Here is a 27,168-nt window from a genome sequence, read left to right on the forward strand (position 1 = left end):
GCTAATGCCACTGACGTGGGTACAAGGAAAATTGCTTACAATAGATACTTCCAGTCAGTTGTAATGTATGGTATTGCTTTTTGGAGAAATTCGTGAAACTTAATGCACATAGTGAAATCGCAGAGTGCGCTGGATATCCCAGAAAAACATATCACTCATTATTTAAAAATCTGAAATTATTAACATTGCCCTCCCTGTATATCTATGGTATTATGAATTTTCTATTCAACAATTTGGAATTAATCCAGGAGAACTGCTTTGATCACACTTACAATACAAGAAATGAAGAAAATTCGATACTGCCTGCTCATCGTTTAATATTATGTGCTCAAACTCCCCAGTACTTTGGAATGAAAATTTACAGTAAACTAAAAACCAAGAATATTCTGAGTATGAAACTAGGTTCACTGTGAAGAAAGTTGCACGATACTCTACTTCATAAATGCTACTGCTCAGTGGTAGGCCGGCCGCGGTGGTCTCGCGGTTCTAGGCATGCAGTCCGGAACCGCGCGACTGCTACGGTCGCAGGTTCGAATCCTGCCTCAGGCATGGATGTGTGTGATGTCCTTAGGTTAGTTAGGTTTAAGTAGTTCTAAGTTCTAGGGGACTGATGACCACAGCTGTTAAGTCCCATATTGCTCAGAGCCATTTGAACCATTTTTCAGTGGTAGGATTTATGAATGATGAACTGAATATTCGAGCACGATGTAGTTTGCCAATTGTCTTTTTATGCAAACATGTGAGGGTATCTTTTCAGAAAAAATTATGTTTATGTTTAAATCATATTATTAACCATAGTTTTATATTCATGAAATTGTATAAACCATACTCTGACGTGTCTCCTGTACTCTACTCAAATGATTAGCTCATAATTTAGAAAAGATATCTGAATGGTGCGAAAAGTGGCAATTGACACTAAATATTGAAAAGTGTGAGGTCATCCACATGAGTGCTAAAATGAACTCGTTAAACTTCGGTTACACAATAAATCACTCTAATCTAAAAGCCGTAAATTCAACTAAATATCTAAGTATTATAATTATGAACAACTTAAATTGGAAGGAACACATAGAAAATGTTGTGGGGAAGGCTAACCGAAGACTGCGTTTTATTGGCAGGACACTTAGAAAATGTAACAGACCTACTAAGGAGACCGCCTACACTACGCTTGTAAGTCCTCTTTTAGAAACTGCAGCGAGGTGTGAGATCCTTATCAGATAGGACTGTCGGAGTATATCGAAAAAGTTCAAAGAAAGGCCGCATGCTTTGTATTATCGCGAAATATGGGAGAGAGTGTAACAGAAATGATGCGGGAGTTCGGTTGTAAATCATTAAAAGAAAGGCGTCTTTCGTTGCGATGGAATCTTCTCACGAAATTCCAATCACCAACTTTCTCCTCCGAATGTGAAAATATTTTGTTGACACCGACCTGCATAGGGAGGAACGATCACCACGATGAAATAAGGGAAATCACAGCTCACATGTAAAGATAAGGTGTTCATTCTTTCCGCGCGCTATACGAGATAGGAATAATAGAGAATTGTGAAGATGGTTCGATAAACCCTCTGGCAGGCACTTGAATGTGATTTGCAGATTATCCATGTAGATGTAGATGTATGTTATGAGACGAAAAACCACAGTTAACAATGCATGTGGTTACGTTGTCTTGTTCTGTATTAAAAAGGAAAACTGTTTATTCACTGTGACATCAGCTGCAGGAATATGTTTCTTTTCAATTATTTGCACAATATATACGAGTACTGTAAGTGATGAATCGCACAGTATTCGAGTAATTATAAATCAATAACTGCGATAATGTCATCATTTAGTCACTATGGTCATTCATTGGCCACTCTATATCCGGAATGGCTCGCTTCCCTTTGCTCTCATTTTGCTACTGCACAGTCACAGTACTTGTGTAGTGTGACCCACATTTTCTTTAAAGCAAGTACTTCATTTATTTCTGTCATCATGATGCTGAGTGTATAATGAAAGACTGATCATATCGAGGTGGTCAGGATGCTAAAACAGAATATTCTGTAGTCGTTTAGTCCTTCCCGCTAATGACTTGTTTTCTTCAGAATTCTTAAGTTCTGTGAATAGATAACTATCATGAGTACTTCGCTTTCATTGCTGATGGAGCAGGGTCATCCAGTACAGGCACTCAGATTTAGTTACTCAGCGGTCTCTTTAGCTCATTGGAAGGAATTTCTGAGAATTTTATGATCACCCAGAAACCCACTTCTATAAAGATCTGCACTGTTTAATAACGTTTCACTAACTGAGAAATTTAAAAGTAGACCCCTTCCTGTGGTGTGGGAAATGATATTAATCATTGTGTGCCACCTAAGGACTTTTACTGGTTTTAATGCAGCTGTCCACGCACTTCTACCTCGCCCAACAATTAAAATCTGTGAGGAAAAACCTCATGTTTTTATCTCTCCCTAAAATGTGACCTGATTTCTGAATTTATCTTTGGTTTCCTTTACTGCTTTCTCACTATACAGGCTGAATAATATTGAGGATAGGACACACACCTTACTCTATACTCTATACTCTAGTACTTGTCCCCTTTCTTGTTCTACACTGTCTTCTGTTTTACTGATCCTCTTTCTTGTTCTTTGACACATGTAACTGTAGTCTGATGTCTATACAGCTGCTCCCAAGATTTCATTGATTGTATTCCAGTCACCATTCACTCTCTTACCCTCTCTCCCTCCCCTTCTCTCCCCACCACCCCACTATCTCCCCAGCCCCCTCTTCTCTCCAGCCTCTTCCATCTCTCTCCTCCTCACCACCTCTCTTAGCTATCTCCTCCTCTATCTCCCCCGTCACACACACTCTCACACAATGCTCCCCCCACTCCTTCCTCTACCTCCTATACTTTCACTCTCTCTCCTCTACTCTGGTCCCTCTTCCACCAACTTTCTCCACCCTCTGTCCTCTCACTCCCATCCCCATTTCCTCAACTCTTCTCTCTTTCTTCACGTCTCTCTCCCCTCAGCCTTCATAATTTCTCCCACCCTCCCTCCTCTCTCTCCCCCCTCCCTCTGCCACTTCTATCACCCTCCCTCCTCCTTTCCCTCTCCCTCCACCACCCTACAATTTCATTTCCCTCACCCTCTCTCCTCCTCTGCCTACTCCACTAACCATTTCTTCCTCTCTTCTCTCTTTCTCCCACCACCCCTCTCTCATCTTCACATTTCTCCCCATGTCTCCTCTCCCTCTCCCTACCCCACCACTTCTCTCCATCTGCCCATACTTCTCACACCTCTCCCTCTCCACCCTCATTCGCCCTCCTTTACCACTCTCACTCTTCTCCCCTTTCACTAATACTTTCTCACCCTCTCCCTCCTTATTCCTTTCCCTCTCCCTCCATCCCCATTCAATTCCCTCTCCCTCCATCCCCATACAATTTACCTCTCCCTCTCCCTCTCCATCTGTCTCTTCCTCTCCATCTCCCTCTCCCTCAGTCCTCTCTCCTCTCAATCCCCTACCCAGACAGAGATTGGAATACATCCAACAAACAAGTGGGTGCAGGTGATACTATGAGAGGAAGAGAGACCTGAAGATTAAACAAAGTAGATGGGAGAGCGAGTGAGAGTGAGACTGACAGTGAGAACAAGAGAGAGCAGGACTGAGAGTATGAGGGAGGGGGAGGGGGAGGGGGAATGGGTGGGGAAGGGGGAGAGGCAGAGAGAAATTTTGGGGGGATGGAAGGAGAGGGAAAGGAGGAGGTATGGAGAGGGAGAGTAGGTGTGAGTGTGAAGGGGTGGAGTGAGGGGAGGGAGTGTGAGTGGGGAGGATGAGAAAGGGTGAAGAGGGGTGAGAGGTATAGAAGGGAGAGGAAGAGAAGAGAGGGGGAGAAAGGGTGAAGGCAGAGGGAGAGATAGGGGTGGAGGCAGAAAGAGAGAAGAGAGGAGGCAGAGGGAGAGATAGGGGTGGAGGCAGAAAGAGAGAAGAGAGGAGGCTCTCTTCTCTCTTTCTGCCTCCACCCCTATCTCTCCCTCTGCCTTTACCCTTTCTCCCCCTCTCTTCTCTTCCTCTCCCTGTCTATACTTCTCATCCCTCTTCACCCTCTCTCACCCTCCCCTCTCACACTCCCTCCCCTCACTCCACTCCTTCACACTCACACCTACTCTCCCTCTCCATCCCTCCTCCTTTCCCTCTCCTTCCATCCCCCCAAAATTTCTCTCTGCCTCTCCCCCTTCCCCACCCATTCCCCCTCCCCCTCCCTCATACTCTCAGTCCTGCTCTCTCTTGTTCTCACTGTCAGTCTCACTCTCTCACTCGTTCTCCCATCTACTTTGTTTAATCTTCAGGTCTCTCTTCCTCTCATAGTATCACCTGCACCCACTTGTTTGTTGGATGTATTCCAATCTCTGTCTTCCACCTCACTATTTCAGTGTTTGACCTCTACAGTTGCCTCCAGTAGCTTAGGAGTTTTCATCAATCTTCTTTACCAACAAATCTCAAACATTTCTATATTCTTCTGCTCCAGATTTCCCACTGTCTGTAATTCAGTACCATGCAATCCTGTGCTCCTGAGGTACATTCAAATATGTTCGTTCCTAAAATTAAGGCTTATGTAAGTTTGTGAGACATCCACATATGACAAAGAAGTGTGTAAAATGCTCTTTACCCTCCCGAAGCTGTATGTAACAATCAGGCACCATACGTAATGGAAGAAATACCTCGTTCCATTTGGCACAACCCTCAAAATTTCCAAGACCTTACAAGATAATCTATTTACAAAACACACAAACTAGAAACATTCCACCACCTCTCTACACCCAATTTTTTTCGCTCCAACAAATCACAGGCTGCGCAAAATATGCAAAATAATCTTCACCACCCTAAAGATGACAAATATCAGAAAGAAAACCAAACCGGTCTACCTGATAAGAATAACTACTCTCTCCTGGAACAGTTGTGCACGAGTCATGACCCTTTTTTTCGCCATTGTTTCACTGTATCTGGCATTCTCCTAAATCAGATCTGTGATAGTGTGGTTACTCATTTAATTGCAGTAACACAAAACGGCAAAGGAAAAAAAAATTCTCTTTATTATCGCGACGGCATGCTAGTAACCAGGATGTCATTTTTATCAACCACATCCGTCTGTTAAGAATGCCTTCATCCCCCCCACCCCCACCCTTGCCCACTATAAAAAACTTACGATCCTTGCGCAGTACAAAGCTTAAGAATTATCGGCCCGTCTCGCTTAAGTCTGTGTAATATATTATGTCACACTGGGAATATTATATGACTGACGATTTGTTCCCTTTTATGTTTAACAACCGATACTGTTTTTCATGCTTGTTATTTCTACATTCCCGTGAGTTATGTCCGACTCGCGCACATCGTAGCTCTCAGGCTGACGACGTTGCTCCTGCAGACGGCCCTTACGTCCGCAGCTGTAACATTTTGTTTCCGAAGGGACATTTTGTTTCAGAAGGGAAGGCTCCATAGGCACCACGGCCTTTTGTAGCAATATCGACTTCCTGTAACTGTGTGACGATCGTAACGGCCGCGCAGACGGTTTCACCATCCTAACTCTGCGTGACATGTCAGAGAGCCACCTTTCCAGGTTGAGGCAGGATGGTTCTGTCAGCCTCTCGACTCCACGTCAGCTCATATATTTGTGCATTAATCTTTCGGTTTCTGAGAAGGATTCCGCAGATTCGTAGACTTTCTGTATCAAACAGCTAAGTTTCTCCCTGAATGACCTCTTACTATTCTGTTTCCGGTAATGCTACTGCAAGCCAACAGCTAATTGCTGCTAACCCACACAACGAGCGTGCTTCATGATTCATATAGTATGTCTGAGACTCGCCCATTACTCATAAACACGTTCAATACAAAGAAAAGACAACAAATAGAAAACCGCGCACCACTTGGGAGTAGTGGAAATTGGTCGATGAAAAATGCAAATTTGTAAACTTTGGTGGGCGATGGATGAATTTGTGACGCTACGGGGAAATTTCATTGCGCATTTGGCATGGATAGTAAACAGCGGACATGTCGGTACAAGAGTGTACGAATTTCGTTCCGTGTACTCAGTTGGATAATAACTATGCCTCGCAGTTAGGAAAATGAACGATATGCACTGGTGTCAGCATTTGAGAGAGGACGTGTAGTTTGGCTCAGACAAGCCGGTTGAAGTAGTCGGTGAACTGGTCCACGGTTGAATAGGAGCGATACCACTATTAGCCGATGTTGGCATGAATTGGTGAACCATAGCTGAGCACAGCGTCTAGAGAGACGACAGACCATGAGGACCGAGCAACCGTCTGAGAGGCTCTCGGAACACCCGGTTCATTATTATCGTGGACCCGATGTGCCACTGGTGCTTCAGTGACATCAACGACCATTAATAGGCGGCTTATGCAAAAGAAGCTGAGCTCATGGCGCCCCTTGCACCAACTACCCTTGACCTCCATAGACCACGAAACAAGTTTTCAACCGTATCGGCCTGGAATCCCATTTAATGGAATATAATTAGCTTCATTGATGAGCCCCACTTCGAACTCAGCGTCGAAAACAAGCGATGACCTGTATTGTCCTCTGACAGCGGTGGGATGCCAGCCAGCTTCGCTGTCGGATAATTGCTTCGTTCTGCATCATTCTTTCTTCTATTTTGGTGTATGTAGACATGTCTTGTCTGACCAATTACTCAATTTGGCGGTCTCTACAACATCGTTAATAAACACAATTACATCCTCCTTGTTTTCCCGGAGAAAGTCTTTGTGAAATTATCAGCTACTGGATCCACAGAATGATAGGTTTCAGTCAATACTAATTTTACTTCAACTGATAAAGATTATATCTTCTGTAGAACAACCTGTATTTGCTCCACTTGCCTACGTGATTTGTCATTGCTCCTTTTTTCGCTGATGATTAAATGCGAGCTTCCTAGATACCTCTGCCGATTAAACAGCCTCACCTTTAGTAGCTGCATGTGCGTCCAGTATTTCATGCATTCTACAACTGCCTTTGAAACGAAAGAAAAAGATGTCAAAAACTACTCTACAACACATACAAAAATAAATTAAATACGTTTTTACCCCGTATCACGACCACTGGGTGGCAAAACAGTTCTGGGCCAAATGACCAAACTTTCTACAAATTACTCATGGACACAAATAACACTGCTGTGGTTAATGGTAACTTGTGCCCTGAGAGATAACAGAATACTTCTTCCCGGAGTTTCACCTACGTTATGACAAATCTGCAGCCTCTTGTGGCCTAACAAACGACATTTAAAAGCCAACGGCCTTGTCAACGATGTTGGAAGACACGACAGAGGTTCAGGGCACTGCCTTGCCCTTGGGGGTGGGAAACTGAATCTAAAGGCGGAAGAATCAGGAATGATGAACGGCATGAGGATGCAGAAGGCAATGGAAACCACATCGTTAGAAACACATAACGTGTATCCACAGGACATGAGGCATGTAATTAAAAAAAGTGTCATGATGATGATTGGAAAAGATTCCGGAATAGTCCCCATTCAGATCTCCGCGAGGGGACTGCAAGGGGGAGGTGACTATGAGGAAAAGATTGAATAATCAAGGATAACGTTCTACGATTCGGGGTGTGGAATGTCAGAAGCTTGAATGTGGTAGGGAAGCTAGAAAGTCTGAAAAGGAAAATGCGAATACTCAATCTAGATACAGCAAGGGTCACTGAAGTGTAATGGAAAGGATTCCTGGTAAGATGAGTATAGGGTAATAGTAACAGCAGCAGAAAAATAGTATAACGGGAGTGGAATCCGTCACGAATAGGAAGGTAGGAAAAAAGAGTGTGTTACTGTGTACAGTTCAGTGATAGAGTTCTTCTTATGAGAATCAACAGCAAACCAACACCAACAACGATGATTGAGGTACACATGGAGACATCGCAAGCTGAAGATGAAGAGATAGAGTAAGTAAATCAGGATACTGAAAGGGTACTACAGTACGCAAAGGAAGATGAAAATCTAATGGGCGTGGTGGACTGGAATGCAGTTATAGGGGAAGGAGTAGAAGACAAGGTTACAAGAGAATGTAGGTTTGGCACAAGGAATGAGAGAGGAGAAACACTGAGTTCTGCAGTAAAATTCAGATAGTAATACGCATGCTCTACTTAGAATAGGCCGGGTGATACGGAAAGAGTTCAGTTAGATTACATCATGGTCAGACAGAGATTCCGAAATGAGATCCTGGGTTGAAAGGCGTACCCAGGAGCAGATATGGACTCAGATCACAAATCAGTTAGGATGAAGAGTAGGATGATGTTTAGGAGATGAGTAAGGAAGAATTAGTACGCAAAGAAGTGGGTTACAATAGTACAGAGGAGTGACGAGATATGCTTGAAGTTCTCAAAGGCTATAGATACAACAATAACGAATAGCTCGGTAGGCAGTACAGTTGAAAAGAAATGGACACCTGTAAAAAGGCCAATCACAGAAGTTGGAAAGGTATAAATAAGTTTTCTGCGAAGGAACCATTGGTAACAGAAGAAATACTTCAGCTGATCGATGAAAGAAAGAAGTACCAAAATGTTCAGGGAAATTCAGGAATACATAAATACAAGTCACTGAGGAATGAAATAAGCAGGAGGTGCAGGGAAGCTAAGACGAAATGGCACCATGAAAAATACGAAAAAATCGAAAAAGAAATGACAGTCGGAAGAAGTGACTTGGCATGTAGGAAAGTCAAAACAACCTTCAGTGAAGTCAAAAGCTAGGTTGGTAACATTACGAGTGAAAACATTTGTCTGATGTGATAGAAGGAGAAGAAGTAGAAGTCGATTGAGAAGAGATAGGGGATCCAGTATTAGAATCAAAATTTAAGAGAGCTTTGGATGACTTAAGATCAGATAAGAGTGAAGGGATCGATAACGTTCCTCCAGGATTTCTAAAATTATTAGGGGAAGTGGCAAGAATATGAATACTCTATTTGGTGTATAGAATGTGTTAATCTGGCAATATACAATCTGACTTTTGGAAAAATGTCATCCACACAATTCCGGAGACTGCAAGAGATGACAAATGCGAGAATTATCGCACAATCAACTTAACAGCTCATGCATCCAAACTGCTGACAAGAATAATATACAGAAGAATGGAAAATTGAAGATGTGTTAGATGATGACCAGTTTGGCTTTAGGAAAGATAAAGGTACCAGAAAGGCAAATCTGAAGTTGCCGTTGATAATGGAAGCAACAATAAAGAAAAATCAAGATACGTTCACAGGATTTGTAGACCTAGAAAAAACGTTTCACAACGTAAAATTGTGCAAGATGTTCAAAATTCTGAGAAAAATAAGGGATAAACTGTGGGGAGGAACGGGTAACATGTGCAAGAACCAAGAGGGAATAAGAAAAGTGGATGACCAACAACGAAATTCTCAGATTAAAAAGTGTGTAAGATATATAAGTTGTCTTTCACCCCTACAGTTCGATCTGCACATTGAAGAAGCAATGATATAAATAAAAGAAACTTTCAGGATTGGAATTAAAATCCGAGGTGAAAGGGTATCAATGGTATTATTCGCTGATGACATTGCAATCCTGAGTTAAAGTGAATTAAAATTAGATGATCTACTGAATGGAATGGACAGTCTAATGAGTATAGGTTATGGATTGAGTATAAATCGAAGAAAGACGAAAGTAATGAGAAGTAGTATAAATGAGAACAGCGAGGAACTTAACATCAGGATTGATAGTTACGAAGTAGATGAAGTTAAGGAATTCTGCTACCTAGGCAGTAAAATAACTAGTGACGGACAGAGTAAGGAGGACTTCAGAAGCAGACCAGCAATGGCAAATAGGGTATTCCTGCCCAAGAAAAGTCTACGTAGGCCTTAATTTGAAGAAGAAATTTCTGAGAATATACGTTTGGAGCACAGCATTGTGTAGTAGTGAAACATGGACTGTTGGAAAATAGGGATAGAAGAGAATCTATGCAACTAAGATGTGGTGCTGCTGATGAATTTTGATAATTAGGTAGGCTGATAAGGTAAGGAATGAGGATGTTCTGCACAGAATCGAAGATGAAAGGGATGTAAGGAAAATCCTGGTAAGGGGAAGAGACAGGATGATAAGACATGTGTTAAGACATCAGGGACTGACTTCCGTGTTACAAGAGGGAGCTGTAGAGAGCAAAAACTGTAGAGGAAGACAGTTATTGGAATACATCCAGCACATAATTGAGGACGTAGATTGTAAACGTTACCTGAGATGAAGAGGAGAGAAATTCGTGACGAGCCGCATCAAACCAGTCAGAACACTGATGATTTAAAATAAAATGAATGTCTCTGTGATGCGAAATGGCCACAACCAAATGAATACAAAAAGAACACCAATAGAAAATTGTTCACTCACCGCACTGCATTGCGTCGGACTGCAAGTCAACGCAGGCGACGCCGACTGATGCTGCACACTTTTCCATTGTTGATGAAGTCCTGACGTGGCAGACGGTTCTGACAGCTACATGTAGAAGTAAGTGGGATGTGAGCACTACTGATGCACGATGTTGAAGCGTGGAGTGCAGTGGTAAGGGCATTTCGGGTGTCCGGGACTGCTCTCCTAGCAAAACATTAGCTAGTTGCACATGTATTCTTTGATTATACATTGGACCAGCTTCTTTGCGGCTGTGGCGACGGCAGCGGAAGCGGCACATAGGATTTAAATGAGCTGGTCAGTCCACCCAAGCAGTCACAAGTGCGGCAGCGAGGTCAGAGATACCGGCACAGAAGAAGCAGGATTAAGTAAAGTGTCCAGTCCAACTGCTGGTAGGCGTGCCATTGGGCACTGACGGTAAACGGCACAACATAGCTGTTTACCAGGGTGCATTCGAAGACATCGAAGATGGTACCCAAGAAAGGTCCCAGCAGCTTTGCACGGGACAGCGATGGTTGTGCAGAGTTACGTCGTTGCCTCTCGCTCAGAGGAAGTGTGTGGAGCTGGTGTCCATTCACAGACGTGAGTAGGGGGCAGCAGGAGCCAGCAAGCCTTCCACGAACAGAAACACTTCGACAGTGCACCAAACACGATCAGTTTCAACACAGTAAACAGGTCGTAGAGAGCTCCAAGTCTTCAGATCAGCGGGGAATAGGTCAGCAGCTCACACTACCAAAGTCCGGTAGCCCAGGTTGCTGCTATTTCGGGGATAGTAGTCATCTGGTAAATGTCCGTTATCCCTTGGCGGGGATGGACAAATGTGAGGTGGTTTTGTGGACCTATCAGCATTCTTCGGCACGCTACAGTGCCCCAGCCTTTCGTTTTGGGCTGCCACATCGTTACTTTCTGCAGTCTCAGTGTGCTGAAAGTCGATGTTCCATACAATGCAGATGTTACACACGGGTCTGCTTTGGCTAGGCTCGGCGCGGGCCAGGGATTTCAAAATTTTACCCTCACCCAGGATCTCCTTCTGCAATGCAACGTACTTAAAGAACAGAGACCTTCCAATTAGTGAAAGCCGCGCGGGATTAGCCGAGCGGTCTGGGCGCTGCAGTCATGGACTGTGCGGCTCGTCCCGGCGGAGATCCGAGTCCTCCCTCGGGCATGGGTGTGTGTGTTTGTCTTTACGATAATTTAGGTTAAGTAGTGTATAAGCTTAGGGACTGATGACCCTAGCAGTTAAGTCTCATAAGATTTCACTCACATTTGAACATTTGGTTTAATTAGTGAAAGCTGAAACATGAATAAAATATAATCCTTTATATGCCGTTGATGTTAAAGCTAATCTGGTCACCACACATCCAGATCCTCGTTCATCAGTTTGTTCTTGGAACTTATTAAGGTTAGATATGTGATGTACACCACAATATCTATTTCCTTGAGCGTAGCATTTCTTCATTGACCGCATTCGGTTATATAACTGCACCTACTCGAATCTGTCCATAACTTATATTAAAACTTTTATTGCGCACGAACTTCTGGTTCCTCGATAAATGATGTGACTTAACTAAGACTTTATATCCTATCTCCAGGTGTATGAAACAGAGCGCACTTTACTGATTGTCCTTCCCCATCTGGGCCGCTCACCGTTTTAATAAAATCGGCAGGTGAACAATTTCTTGGTTTCTGTTCCTCTAAGTGGGTGAAAAGCTATTCAACTCCTTAATCTTTACAGCTGGCCCCTGTTCCTTTAAAACCAGAAGACGTGCTATACCTGTGGCTTCGCGTGACAGGCTGTTAATCAAATCTTGAAAATCCTCTGATAAGACATCCCAATTCCGACGTTTTTTGTGCAGCACAGGTAGCACATCTTTCCTAGCTCTTTATGCACCAACGTATTCCTGAGATGACTGATCTCCTTAGGCGATTCAGTTAGCTTGAGTTTCCCAGTTATTGCACCAAAAATATTAACCTCGTTATCATGGACATCTCGTTCAAAGGATTCTGTCTAGCAAGTAATTCCGGCAAGTAATCGCAAATCACGACCAAACTGTCTTTATTCATCTATTCACTGAACCGTAACTTAATCTTCAAGCCTTCAACATGAATCGTGATGAATCTCCTGTCAAAATTAATAGTCGTTTGGAAGTGAGTTTTGAAGTCCAGTCGCAAGGTAGTGTCAACATTGAGGGATGATCCAAACAAAAGATTTGCCCAGATAGCCTGTGACTGACAATTAGTAAAACGAATTCCAGCCTGATTTTTCACTTCGATACCCTTTTCCATCACCGCGCCAATGACGCTTGAGGTTTTTGTTTATAGCTCAGAACTCAATACCATTCCCTGACACCACGTTGGTGGTGCAAGGAATGGCAATTGAATCTCAATGTAGACAGGTATAATGTGCTGCGAATACATAGAAAGATAGATCCCTTATCATTTAGCTACAAAATAGCAGGTCAGCAACTGGAAGCAGTTAATTCCATAAATTATCTGGGAGTACGCATTAGGTGTGATTAAAAATGGAATGATCATATAAAGTTGATCGTCGGTAAAGCAGATGCCAGACTGAGATTCATTGGAAGAATCCTAAGGAAATGCAATCCGAAAACAAACGAAGCAGGTTACAGTACCCTTGTTCACCCACTGCTTGAATACTGCTCAGCAGTGTGGGATCCGTACCAGATAGGCTTCATAGAAGAGATAGAGAAGATCCAATAGAGACAGCGCGCTTCGTTACAGGATCATTTAGTAATCGCGAAAGAGTTACGGAGATGATGGATAAAACTCCAGTGGAAGACTCTGCAGGAGAGACGCTCAGTAGTTCGGTACGGGCTTTTGTTAAAGTTTTGAGAACATACCTTCACCGAAGAGTCAAGCATTATATTGCTCCCTCCTACGTATATCTCGCGAAGAGACCATGAGGATAAAATCAGAGAGATTAGAGCCCACACCGAAGCATACCAACAATCCTTCTTTCCATGAACAATACGAGACTGGAATAGAATGGGGAACCGATAGAGGTATTCAGGGTACCCTCCGCCACACACCGTCGGGTGGCTTGCGGAGTATGGATGTAGATGTAGATGTAGATGTAGATGTAGATGTAGAAATGTCCTCGGATACGTAATATCCCACAATCTTACATATTTGACACATTTAGATAGAACGTTGCCCTCGACAGGAATGAGATGTTGACAGACCGTTGTTCAATTTTGTGATGATGATTTCACATGCACAAAATATCTTCCGTCTCAATGGTGTGTGTGTGTGAGTTTACTTCTCAGTCCTTATGCATATACATACGACACCAAACCTAAAACTTCTCTCGTTGAAAGTAACTGGAATGCAAATAAAAATGATAAGTAGTTCATTGTGTATTTCACCCATATTAATATTTGTAGAAATGGGAATAGCAGATCTGTTAATTTTCGCATATGTAAAAATCATTTTCAAAGTTCAGTGAATGGAAAATCCCGAAACCCAACTTCAAGAGAATTATGTTAATCATGATGAAGCTAGAGACAGTAGAAGATAATACCATACTAGGAATATATACCATTAATATGAAGCAACTGAAATTAAAATAGTAAGATCTGACACCATCAGGTAACAGAGAGAAGAGATTCGAAGTAATTATTAAACTATTATTTTCATCTATAAATTTGGCTCAAATGGTTCAAATGGCTCTGAGCACTATGGGACTCAACTTCTGAGGTCATCAGTCCCCTAGAACTTAAAACTACTTAAACCTAACTAACCTAAGGACATCACACACATTCATGCCCGAGGCAGGATTCGAACCTGCGACCGTACCGGTGGCGCGGTTCCAGACTGTAGCGCCTACAACCGCTCGGCCACCTCCATAAAGTTATTTCACAGTTTTGATGGTAATAATGCATTACCGTACACTTGCTTACTATTGTCGATCGCATTCGCGATAGAGATCCTAGATGTCACTGTATGCTAGAATGTCGCTGTATGATACTTTATCTCGGACTAATGTCTTCATTGAGCCAATTTCTCAAAAGAATGTATCTTTGTGGGCATAACTTACTGTATATTGAAAAGTTGGGAAATTGTCGAGCTTAATCTGAAATACAATATCAGACGATGACATTCTAGGCTAGAGTGTACATGGACATGGAGTCTCTAGGTGAGTGATCTGAAGACAGTTGTTTAGCAACCGAAACAAATAACCAGTATCCAAGTAATGTTTTACTATGATCAAGGCAGTTAAAGGATTTCATATTTTCATGTTTTGGAAATTAAAATATCAGTAGTTTTACCACAAAGAAACTGTTGAAAGAACGAAAAAAACGAACTGGCAGAAGGCTGATCATTATGAGGTAAGCATCCGATAGCAAATTAAACATTTGAGTCTCATTGATGCCATACAGACTCGAATGTGAAACGAACAAAAACAGTTTGTAGTTCCGATATACATCAGTGTGAAAAGGCGAAACGGTGTTCCCAGTTGTGTGGGTTCGAAATGAGCATCTACCATTCCGTTTCCTGGCCTGACTGCCTGATACACGGATTCATTTCCTACTATAGACGTGTTTACACAATAGCTTGAAAGTCACAGTGGATAGATTAAGGGTGGAAGTTGATAGCACAACTCTGTCGAAATAAGAGTCGACCACAGACTCACCTAATTAAGTATATTATCATAAAGACCGATATACACATTAACAAATAGGCCCACAGTATGAAAAGAGAAAAAAGGCGCTGACATAGGTAGCAAAATTCGTGGATACCACAGAAAAGCCACACACATGTTTATAAGAGATCATAACGCAAGGAAATAAAATTCATAACTGAGGGGGAGTGAGAGATATACTAACGGTCAAGCATGCCTTTCGGAACGTGGCAGGTTACTTCAGCGACGATATAGGGGCATCGGTGTTCACAATACGATCGTCACTTTGATTTACCACCGCAACTGTCGAAACTATCGAGCAACAGTATTACTATCTGTTCTTCGTCCAACCGGCATTTCAGGTGCCTGTAGCACTGAGTTAGTGTGTCTCAGAAAGCCGTTAGAACGGTACCACCGTGTGATCTGGAGACTGACTGTACCGGCGACGGGAAAGTATCTCGAGCAGGAGAACTTGGATCCCTGTGCGGCAGAGCTCCTGATGTGGGGGTTATTAACCACGGGTTTTTTTAAAAATAAATTCCCGCCTATGCAGAGAGCATTATATTTCGCAGCCAAACTGGTTGTGCTCACCTGTACAGTTTTGGGAGCGTTTAGTAGTTGTGTTCACTGACCTCTTTCAATAGCCAGAACTTTATCTCTGTCGCCTCTCTGCTGCATTCGTGCCGGAAGGACCGTTCACAGTACGAAGAAGTCCCTTACAACGGAATACTCCATCTTGGTGAAAATTATCAGTGCCTGATTTCTTTACAATTACGACCATCAAAAATTGTGGAACAGTACATCTACACCGGGGTATCATCACTTTCTGCTTGGTATCCCCCGTCACCTCCGCAACACACATAAAACCACTAAATAAATTACAACCAAAATTGAGTAGTATAGTTGGTGGCGTCTGATGATTTTAACCTTTAATTTAATTCTGATGTGATGACGATTGTTTGTCACTACTGGAGTGTGTGGCACCGTTTGTCGTTTGCAGATGTTTTGCAATACTTAAATTAAACGTTTATTTTCGTTTGAGAAAGTTATCATTATAGTTCTAGGAACTGTAAATAATGGCCCCTTCCTATAACACGACGGAAATAAGCGCGCTACTATGTGTATGAGAGGAAGTATGGAATTGAGAAAATATAATATAAAGGATTTATAATGAAACGAAATTCATTACGCCTTAGATACTTTAAATCCGATGTAATAAGTTTACTACATTGCTGATGTGGACGTACTATGCTATATTCAGCATAAAGGAAGGAGGACCTTGGCAATTTGGATACGCCGAACAGTAAATTATTTGCAGAATCTGGAACTTCGGGAAAAGAAGTGTGATTTGTAGCTATTTTACTTAAGGACAACATCATATTTCTACTTCTTACTAGCAGTTAAACTTCCGCTAACGGGTCTTGAGAGTGGATATTGATCTCCGCAATGAAATACACTTACAGAATATCTGATTCAATTTGCTGAAGTTCTCAGTATACTTATTTGTAATAAGGCTGCTAAACAATCGCGGACTACAAGATAGCGACTCACGTTTCCCAGGTATAATAACACTAATTAGCCCATACTGAAGCCAGAAGAAAATTCTATCCTGTTGCGCAATGGCGTAGCGACGATTTTGTCATAGCGGGGATGGGAGGGGGGTAGGATCTTAAATAGATTCATGTTTTTCATTTTATTCTAAGGACACACACACACACACACACACACACACACACACACACACACACACATATATATATATATATATATATATATATATATATATATATTCTATATATATAATTTGCCTTTGGGAGACCTTAGGCACTAATACTATTTGTTCTATAGACTTAGCCAAGAAAAGCTTTCCTTAAAATAGTGCAACATATACACACAAATGCGCTATTAACTATTTCTTTATTTGGCAACATGATAACTTCATTCAATTGCCAAATGAATTAAAATTATTTGCCTATTGGCTTCTGTCTCGGGTTCTTCGGCCGACGTTCATCTGATGATTTTTCTGACGTTTCGCCAGCATGAGTGGCTGGCATTGTCAAAGCTTCACCCTCCACTGCCGGTGGTGAACTGGCATGAAGGAAGGCATCGTTTCGGGGCGATATTTTCGTCGATCAGTGGGACTTTTGAGTGGCCAGTTCACCACCGGGAATGGAGGGTGAAGCTTTGACAATGCCAGCCACTCGTGCTGGCGAAACGTCAGAAAAATCATCAGATGAACGTCGGCCGAAGAACCCGAGACAGAAGCCAATAGGCAGTATGTCAACAAGTGGCCACAAAAGCCTTAACAATTTTGTAAAATTATTTGTTAGCAAAATGCAGCACAGTCTTTTAAAATCAGTTGCACTGTAGCAAAGCCGAGGAATCTTAACGTTGGGCTAAATAACGCATTCAAATCTCTTTTAAAATAGCTATCCTTCTCCTCCTACAGTCTTGTATTTAAGTTTACTACTTACCCGAAACCAAGTCAGAAATTATTCAGCACATCAGAGCAACCCAAGTTCCTTAATTCACAATCAGATTTTATTAAGGTATCTTTTATTTCATTAAAATTCTTCAATTTTTTAAGTAATCAAGGAGTTTTTTTTAAAATTATTATGTCAACGAAACTGTAGCAACTAAATTTATTTATATGACAAAAAGGAATGCACAAGTACTATGAGCTACAGTGTTGAGATCTTAGACTTCTAATGTATGTGATCTCACGAATGACTTTTGATTTATTATTGGTAATATGGTTGTACAGTCTTTGATGCCCATACGTTATCAATTATATGAAGTTTATTAAAAAACGCGTTAGAGTTGTAGTGGTTGAACTTACTATCGGATATTAAAAATAAGACATTTCACAGTAGAACATCGCTCTTGTAGCAGAACTCGAAGACATGATTTATATTGCCGTTTCGCAACTGAGCCATCTTTTGTGTACAGTTGCAGAGTACAAAAAGACAATTGCTAGCTGCCTTCCTACGTAAACATGGCTTTTAGTGCTGGGAGTCTTCGAAGAGATGTTCAGTTCGCCTTGACATAACTCTTGCCATTGAAGTATAGAGGCTGCATCTGTAAAGAAATTATTAACTGTCAGAAAGGAAAGGATTTCGGAAGGAATTTGCCATGGCCTATAGTATGGAACCAACGACGGCATTACAAAAAACCCTATTCAAGGCTTTCGGTGGAGTGGAACTTCCTCGCTTCTTGATTCCAGGCATTTCTAGCTAAGTCATTCAAGGAGAAGACGTACCTCAGTTGGTGAGGAATTCGGAAAAACTATTTGTTTTACTTTGTTCTGACATAAAACTAAATGTCATGTTTTTCCATCCATGGTTCATGTTTGATTGTGCATCAATGCATGTATATTTTAAGATTTAACTGTGCAGGGAATTCGTGGCCTCTGTTATTGTAGTATTACACGGGCGTAAATACATTCTGGACAAAGGGAGAGGGAGGCGGCGGGTATGCTAGGCCCAGTCGGCTTTGACAAATTCAAGCAGCCAGCTGAAAAAAGTCTTTTAGAAACGAACGAGCTATAGAACGTGCTGCGGTCTCAAACCACAGCCGCTTTCCACAAAACCCTCTCCATAGTTCGTTATCGCAACCAGTTTTCATAACAGAGTACTGCCCGGGTGACCAGACTGGGCGATATTTTGCCTCTTGGGCCAGTAACGATGTATTTCTGAACAAATTTTATGAAGAAAGGCATCGTTTTCAGGGCGATATTTTTGTCGATCAGTGGGACTTTTGAGTGGCACAGGCCGATTTAGATGTTGTTTGATTGATCTTTTCAGCCCCTCTGCCTTATGGAGTACTGAAATATTGCAATCTCAAAGTTCTGCAAGTCTCCATACAAAGACCAGCGCTAACATTAAACCGCTTTAGATAGATAACTGGGTTACTGTAATAAAGCATACATATTTTTAACTTGCCATAACGGCGGTTTGCGTATCAAGATCGATTTAGCACTTATTTCTTGTTACAAACTTAACCAAAATTAGAAGCTATCAGAACAACACACAGAACAGAAACAGTAAACGGCAGCATTTAGGTCTACATTAAATTTAGCTGCAAGTGAGAACTGGACTGATTAATAAACGAACAACTGGACTTAAGTAAGGACAACAGTGCACAATAGTTGGTCTTGGCTAAAATAGGAATGGGCAATAGCTGTCTATGTATCAGTAGTTTAAATCTTTGTATGGCTTTGTTAACTGTCGATAGTGCATATCCCTTTTTCGTCGAATCATTAAAAAGCAGAGTATAAGGGGCAATCGAGTTTCCTTTCGAAGGCCGTTCAAGTACAGAATTGGTATGCTACTCAGGAAAAATCGCCTTGGGCACTGAGCCAATCATTCCATCGACGCACCAGGCTCAAGATATCCGTTTGGTAAAACACCGTGGGTCCTGATGTGTGAAGAAGTCCGAAACTGCCAGCTCCACACCCTCGTCCGACAGGAATCTTCAACCGTTCTAGACTTTTTTTAACGGACTAATGACGTCATAATCGCTTGTGGAGATATCAGAAATATAGGGCGACGCTTTGGTGACTCCCACTTTATTTTGCGTAGCTTCTGCGCTACATTTGCAATGTGGGAACGTGCGTTATCATGAAGCAGCAGCTCGTGACCCCATTCCATAACGGCGGTTTTCTACAGACATGCTGCCCCATACACATTCTTCATTCTCCGATGGATGTCTGCCGGTGTTTGCCCCGCAGTAACCAAGAAAAAATAACAGCTTGTTGGTCTTGTTTGGAGTCAGTTATTAATAACGTCGCCATAGTTAATATTTCCGCATTTACCTCATACACGTCGGAAAACACGAATATCACACTAATCCATTGCCTTCATGTCGGTGCTTATATACCCGCACCGGAGTCGCATTACGTTGCATACACGCTGCGGCAACGTCCTCGAACGGCAACTTTTGTTCACCCCTTATTCCCTTATGTTTCAGTACAAGGCCACTAGGTCGTGTGTAATTTCATTTAGGTGATAAGGGGTTGGGGGACAGTCCGGACATCCTAGACACGAAGTGGTCTGCTGACCAACCGCCCCTCACAACGCTTGTAAATGATGCCACGGTCGATGGAAAGCCCGTCTGTGGCCATAACGGAGGAGCAGCAGCTTTCAAAACAAATCTTTCGAAGAATTATCCAAGTGAGACTGAACCTGGCAACTGCCTTTGTTTTAACAAATTTTATGCGGTAATTCTACCTCACGTCTCACGAACAATTAATCAGAGACGTTCGACGGTTGATGCTGTTTCGACTGATTTACTGCAATTAAACCAATCGATTAAATAATTGTGCTTTCTGCCTACTTCTGCATAGTGCCTACTGTTGGGGATCTGTTATTTCTGACTTTGCTACTTCCCTGTAGACAATACATCACCTTCATCCGCGACCAACCACGTGGAGCTTTAGAGGTTATCGACAGCCCATTTATAGGCATGGCCGTCAGTAACTGTCAGAGGGAGTAACAGGGATGGAAACAACGCAACTGAAATGTGTGGTCTTAACAGAAGATAAATGTCGCGAGTGCCACTTGTTCCTTATACGACGTCTCCCAGTTCTTCTGGGGACAGTATCCCCTCGTTTTATGGAGCCGAGATTTAATCAAGCCATTCGTTGTCTACGGTGCCCCATAAAATGCGCTCTCCAACGAAATAGGATCAGTTTCCCTGTGACCTAGATGTCGCCTACCAGCAGGCTTCTTTTGGATAGCAGGCAACTCTATGTCGTCTTTCTTAAAAGCGAAACGGTTGATGACTCTGAAAAGATAAAGTGTTTTGACATAAAAGAATACACTGCAATGCAGAAATTGTGAGAGAACATTCGACATGAAGTTTATCATACACGGTGCTGATTTTTGTATGATCGTATTCCACGTAGACGATGTGAAGATTGTTACTTGGATTTAAATAGACACTTTCTGTTTGCCATTGGTAAGAGGTTCCAATGACCCTCAAACGACTCTTGCACAGAGTAAAGAAGGGTGGCTGTTGGAACTATTTCACATTATATTACATATGAATGTAACAATTTCATGTAATAGGTTTAACAGCAAAATGTAGGTATGACGTGCTCACACAGTTACCTCATTCAGCGTTTTAGAGGTTGTGGTGCCCTATTAATTTGCAAAGTGTAGAGGACTCTGTATAAGTTTTGCTGATCAACACAGAATGTCAAAGTAGTGCAGAAAAAAATGTTTAATCTTCAAATGAAATGACCTCACTGGCACCATGATAGTAGGTCCATTGATAAGTAATGTTGATAAGTGCTGCCCGAAAATCTGTTAAAGAATTTTCGTGCTCTTTCATCCACTGCAATGGAAATTAGTCGTACTTTTCGCATGTCAAAGACAAAATGGTTAACGGCGTCAATTAATGTATGTCTCTACGCCCAGGGAATGTTGTTTGTAAACTATTGTAGACAACGAAGTAACAAATATAAAGTCTTTAACCACTACATTAGAAATGTCAAAATCAGTATATAGATAAATGAAACAGGTTTCCTAAGCCCTTCTGTAGTACGCCAGATTCTAGCCTACGTCGTATTTCCACATACAACATTCATAGTGAACCTGCATCTAGGTTGTTAGTTCAAGAAGGAATAAAGCTTAATTCTCGTAGCGCAGGGCTACCTTACGGTAAACAACTACGCAGTCTTGCCCGAGACGCCTTGTTGGTCGTTTTTGCATCGCAAATGCCGTTTCCGTCTACCGTGCTCTCACATTATCGGACATTTCTCGATTTTTTTTACGACGGGTTCCAATGTCAGCATTAACAAATCCTATAGCACTGTAACTGCCTTCTCAAGAGCTGTCGAATGCAGTTATAAAAAGTATATGGTTCCATTTAAGAAACGTGCTTACTTCAATTTCTCAGATGATACCAGCGTTAATTTAGGAAATGCATAAGACAAATACTGACTTTAACGGGATTTTTTTTAGAATAGAGGATTCCAGTAACGAAAGCATTTTTATTATGCATTTCCCACATTACAAATATCAATGCCACATAAGTTTTGAAGTTTTGTTGGCCCCATCCATTCCTAAAGTTCTATGGAGGGGAGACGGACTTGAATGCACTGTGAACGACTCCGCTTGTGGAGAGAACTTACATCCCACCCCTCTCCCCTCTCGCCAATTCCACCTCCCCATCACTCCAGTGTTGCTCAAGGAGAATGCGCCGCTCATTTTTCTCCTAAGTGTGCTGATGGATATGCTGTTCAACGTCCCACGTCCAAAACAATCATCATAACTTCGCAAAATGCCGCTAACGCCGCTGCTAAGCTTGTATGGCAGCTTGGAGTGAAATGAAATTAGATTTAGTTTTTTGTGGAGAAAGGTTCCCTATTTATCCAATTTTTGTTTTACTGACCGTCTATCTTCACCTTCAGGTGGCCCTGCTGTGTACCTAATGGTTGGCATTGGGGAATAGCTCGTGTTTTAATTTACCTTGAAGAGAATGTGAATGCTGACTGTCATACTCATCACCTTCCTAGCAGAAGACGATGTGCTTGAGTCTCGTCATAAAGCTGTGGTACCTCTACACTGCCACTCGAGGGCTTTTTTATAGTACATGGAACCTTGTTCAAAACTCTGCAGTGGAGTGTGCTATGACACAGAACTTCCTTGCAGATTAAATCAGTTTGCCGGACGGAGGCTCGAAATTAGGACCTCTCCCTTTCCCTGGCAAGTGCTCTACCGTCAGAGCAACCCAAGAATGACTCATGCCCCTTCCTCCCAGCTTTACTTCAGCCAGTATCTCATATTCTTCTCCCTTACTGAGTATGCTTAACAACAGGATGGCAGTGGACGATTTCACGTCTATGAGTGACTGTTAAAGTTTTCCATAATAGAAAAATATGCGAACTGCTAGTGTCCATTTCAACTTGTTGATGGATGAACTGGGGAGTGGAAGCAAAGACGTGGAATGTGCTTTTGGGTGCGGAAATATGAGGTTGCTTGAGGCCATAATAGCGACGCCGGCATAACAGCTAAGGAGTGATGCGCGCGCCCTTGACAAGCAGGCTTGATTAGATAGTAGCCTGCCGCCAAGCGGGAACGGCACTTCGTCTGTACAGCCGCAGGCTGTTCCAACCGAGCTCCAGGGAGCCGGGGCGCTCCGGAGCGCTCACTGCGGCAGCTCGGAGCCCGCGTGGAGGGGGAAAGCGAACTCACTGCCCCCTGGCCGCATGCAGCCGTAATAATCCGTGCTCAATGACAGCTATGACTAGCCGCGGGAGCTCTGTACCTCTATTGGAGGATACATTTCTATTCATTGAGAGTGATGGTCGACCGCAGTGTTTTGTATGTCATAAAGTATTTAATTCTGCGAAGAGGTATAATATACAGAATTAAATACAGTCAGGTAGAAGGCGTTGCACGCAGAGAGCTGGTAGCCAGGCTTAAGAACGACATACCAGTAGACGTATGTTTAAAAGCGGATTCGTAATACGGAGGGTATCAAAACATGCAACATAGTTCGTGTTCTGTAATGCACCAAGAGGCACTGTGTACTGAAACAGCAGAGCTAGGTGGCGTAATGAAAGATGTCGTGAACCGTGCGTCGTCAAAGGATTCCTGAAAGATGTGGAAGCGGAGTATGGGGATATATCTTACCACAGTACAGTTCGTTGGCTAAGTCGGGGAAAAGTTCTTGATGTTTTCTTTGCCATTAGTGAGGAAATATCCATTTTCTCGAAATGAAAGGGGAAGAAATGCGTTGTCTGAAAGATATAAAATGGATATCAGACCTGGCGTTCCTGGCTGACGTAACTATGCATCTGAATAATTTAAATCTGTCATTGCAGGGCAAAGGGCAGCTAATCGTTGACATGCACGACCAGATCAAAGTGTTCATGGAAAAGTTACGTTTATTTGAGAGACAGATGAGTAATGGACATCTAACGTTCTTCAATCACCTTGCTTCTTTAAAACTACCTGATGGTACTACTTTCGGTGATTACCAAGCAAAGCAGCTCATCACGTCGTTTGAAACACGATTCCGAGACCTCACTAGTTTGGAAATGGAACTTAAGGTATTCAGCACTCCTTTTTCAGTTTCCACCGATGACTTGTCATCGTCGCTTCAATTGGAGATTATTGATTTGCAAAATTCAACTTTGTTGAAAGAGAGGTACTACATCACGTTGTATTTGTCACGATGGTAGTGTTCATTACAGAAAAAACATTTCCCAAACTTCACAACAATGCCGCTCAGATCATGTGCATGTTTGGATTTACGTTTTGATGTGAGCAGCTTTTCTGAGCAATGAAAACAGTTATAAAGTAAGGAACGATCGCTTCTTCAGGATGCAACAATGACGGCCATCCTCCGCATTAACGCTGCGAACATTTTGACGCCTGAAATTTCCGATCTTGCAATGAAAAGAAAATTTCAAACTACAGAGGCCCAATAAATTTAGTATGCAATTTCTTTAAAGACATTTGTTTCCTATTTATTTCCTGAAGATCGTATTTCCTGGTGTAGCACGTCACCACGTCTTAGCAGCTAAGAGTGTGAGGTTTTCGTTCTTGTAAGACGCAGCTGGCACATCAAAACCCTTGCCTTGCCGCCTGCCTCAGCCAGCCGTGCCACGTGCCGGCGTGCCCGCCCACTTGACTGGTCACAGAGAGCAACGCGGCTCCCTGGAGCAGGGAGCGCTCCGCGGCTCACAGCGGAGCCCACGAGCTGGAACAGCCTGGTACAGCGTGTCTGGAGCGCACAGGACGCGCTGACGTCCCACCAACACGCCTGTCTCACCCTGCCGACATGTCGGACCCTCGTAATCCAGCGCTAGAGCCGGTACACGCGTTCGCAGATGAGTCAATGCCACAAATACAACACGCAGCAGCTGCCCACAGCGACGCAATGGCTGCTCACATGGACTGAATTATTTATTTGTCGTGTGGCACACATGATGTGAACCAACAAAAACACACACAGTTTATCTTCTTATTTCGTTACACACCAGTTAAAGACCATGTTTCAACCATTAAGTTTACGTATTTTCCAATACTCCATCGCTTCAGTTTTGCTTTCCTCACATCTCTAGTTCATTTTATACCAAGAGTTTTGCAACTGTTTTCTCTTGGCAAACTTACACACCCCTCAATTTTTTCTACATTTCAATTCATTGCTTATTAATGCTAATTTCTTCTAGTTCTTCATGCACCCTCGTAAGCCTGTTTGGTTCACTATTCATTTTTTTACTACTGTACTTTCTTCTCAGTCTGATAGGTCTTAGGCCTGAGGTTTATACGTGCCATAGAACATTACGTTTCGTTTCATAATTGCGTATGTGATTTTGTCTACAAGTAATGTAATCATCTGATCATAAGTATCCGAACAGCTATTAGTGGACATTAACGTGCGTGGTCCACCCTTCGCCTCTACGATGGCTTGAACTCTGTGGGGTTTCTTTCAGTTATGTGTCTTGCAGCCCATTCTATCTCAAGAGCAGAAAACGTATAAAGTAGTGAATCTTCATGGAAGATTAAAACTGTGTACCAGACGAAGTCTCTATCTCGGGACCTTTTCTTTCACAGGCAGTTGCTCTACCAGCTGAACTACCCAAGCACAACTGACAACCCCTCCTCACAGATTCACTTCTGCAATTCTGGAAGCGCTACCTAGGCTGTGACATGTCTCCATGTCTCTGCAGTATCCTTTCTTCAAGGAGTGCTGGACCTCCAAGTTCCTCGGGGGAACCTCTGTGGAGTTTGAAAGACAGAAAATGAGGTACTGGCTGAAGTAAAGCTGGGAGGAAGGGCAAGAGCCATGCTTGGGTAGTAGAGTCGGCAGAGCACTTGGTAGCGGAAGGCAAAGTTCCCAATTTCGAGTCTCCGTCTGGAACACAATCAGCAAGGAAATTTTGTATCAGCGGACACTGTTCAAATCGGGTCTCTGGTTAGGAGCGACCACATCAGAAATTTTACTGCCTAGGAAGCTTGCCTCACAGATGCTGCTTTCTGACAGGCTGAATTGACGTGTTGATACAACCGAACATTGTCACAAAACTGTTCCTCTACTGTGAGTAGCACACAATGCTGTAAGCTGTTGTCATATACTTCAACATTTGGGGTTTTATTGTGCACAATTATGGGAAAATACTCTACGCAGAAGAAAACAACCCATGCTATAACACATGTTTCTCCATACTTCTCTATTGGTTCTCCGCATTACAGCAGGTAACGTTATCCAGGCATTCAGCAAACGCAAAGATCGCATTGCTATAGGGTACAGCGTGAATCACGTCTCAAAATCATTCATTACCACTCATCCACCGTCCAGTGGCGTCGGTATTTACACCAACCCTATCCTTACACCAACCGAAGCGTCACTTACCGTTGCCTCGAGCGATGTGCGGTTTCTGTTGCTCGACCACTGTACCTCATTTCTTAACTCATTACGCACATTTTGCTAGCTGCGCTACTAGTAGCAACTTGGATCACGCGAATGATTCCCTCTGGTTATTTTATGCAATTTTCTACCATCACCCTCTGCAATGCTCGACGGTCCCCATGGTCTGTATAGCAGGTCTGCCTGGTCCTGGTTCAGCTGTGGCTGTTCCTTCGCGTTTCCCCATGACAATCACATTACCAAGAGTCGACTTTGGTAGCTTAACAGGCGTTGAAATGTCCCTGATCGATTTGTTAGGTGACATCTAATGACTAGTCCACGTTCGAAGCACTCAGCTCTCCCGAGCCCTAGATTCGTCTGTTACTCTTTCTGTATTAAAAACACAATACTGCCCGCCTCTCGAGAGTTATGGTGGTCAGTTCCGCTTTAGATGGGGTCCGGCGGATTGTTTTGCTCAGATAGTGTGTACTTCTGTGGTAGAACGAAGCCGTATTTTAAAATTTTTATCATGAAGTACTTGTTCGAGCGTGTCTCATTCTCAATCGTATCTACAACAAATGTGGATATTTCACCGTCGTTACACAATAATCGTGTGCTGTGCGGAGATGCACATTATGGAGTATACAATGAGCGTAAAAAACTATGCGTAAAAAACTATGATTTTAAAATACTGTCTGGTGTAATGATCTCTTTCTCCAAATTAATCGGGACTTTGTGTTCACCAAGAAGAAGTTAAGTTTTATGTAGGTTATTCATTTAAC

Source organism: Schistocerca serialis, chromosome 1 (assembly GCF_023864345.2).
Source record: "Schistocerca serialis cubense isolate TAMUIC-IGC-003099 chromosome 1, iqSchSeri2.2, whole genome shotgun sequence".
NCBI lineage: Eukaryota > Metazoa > Arthropoda > Insecta > Orthoptera > Acrididae > Schistocerca > Schistocerca serialis.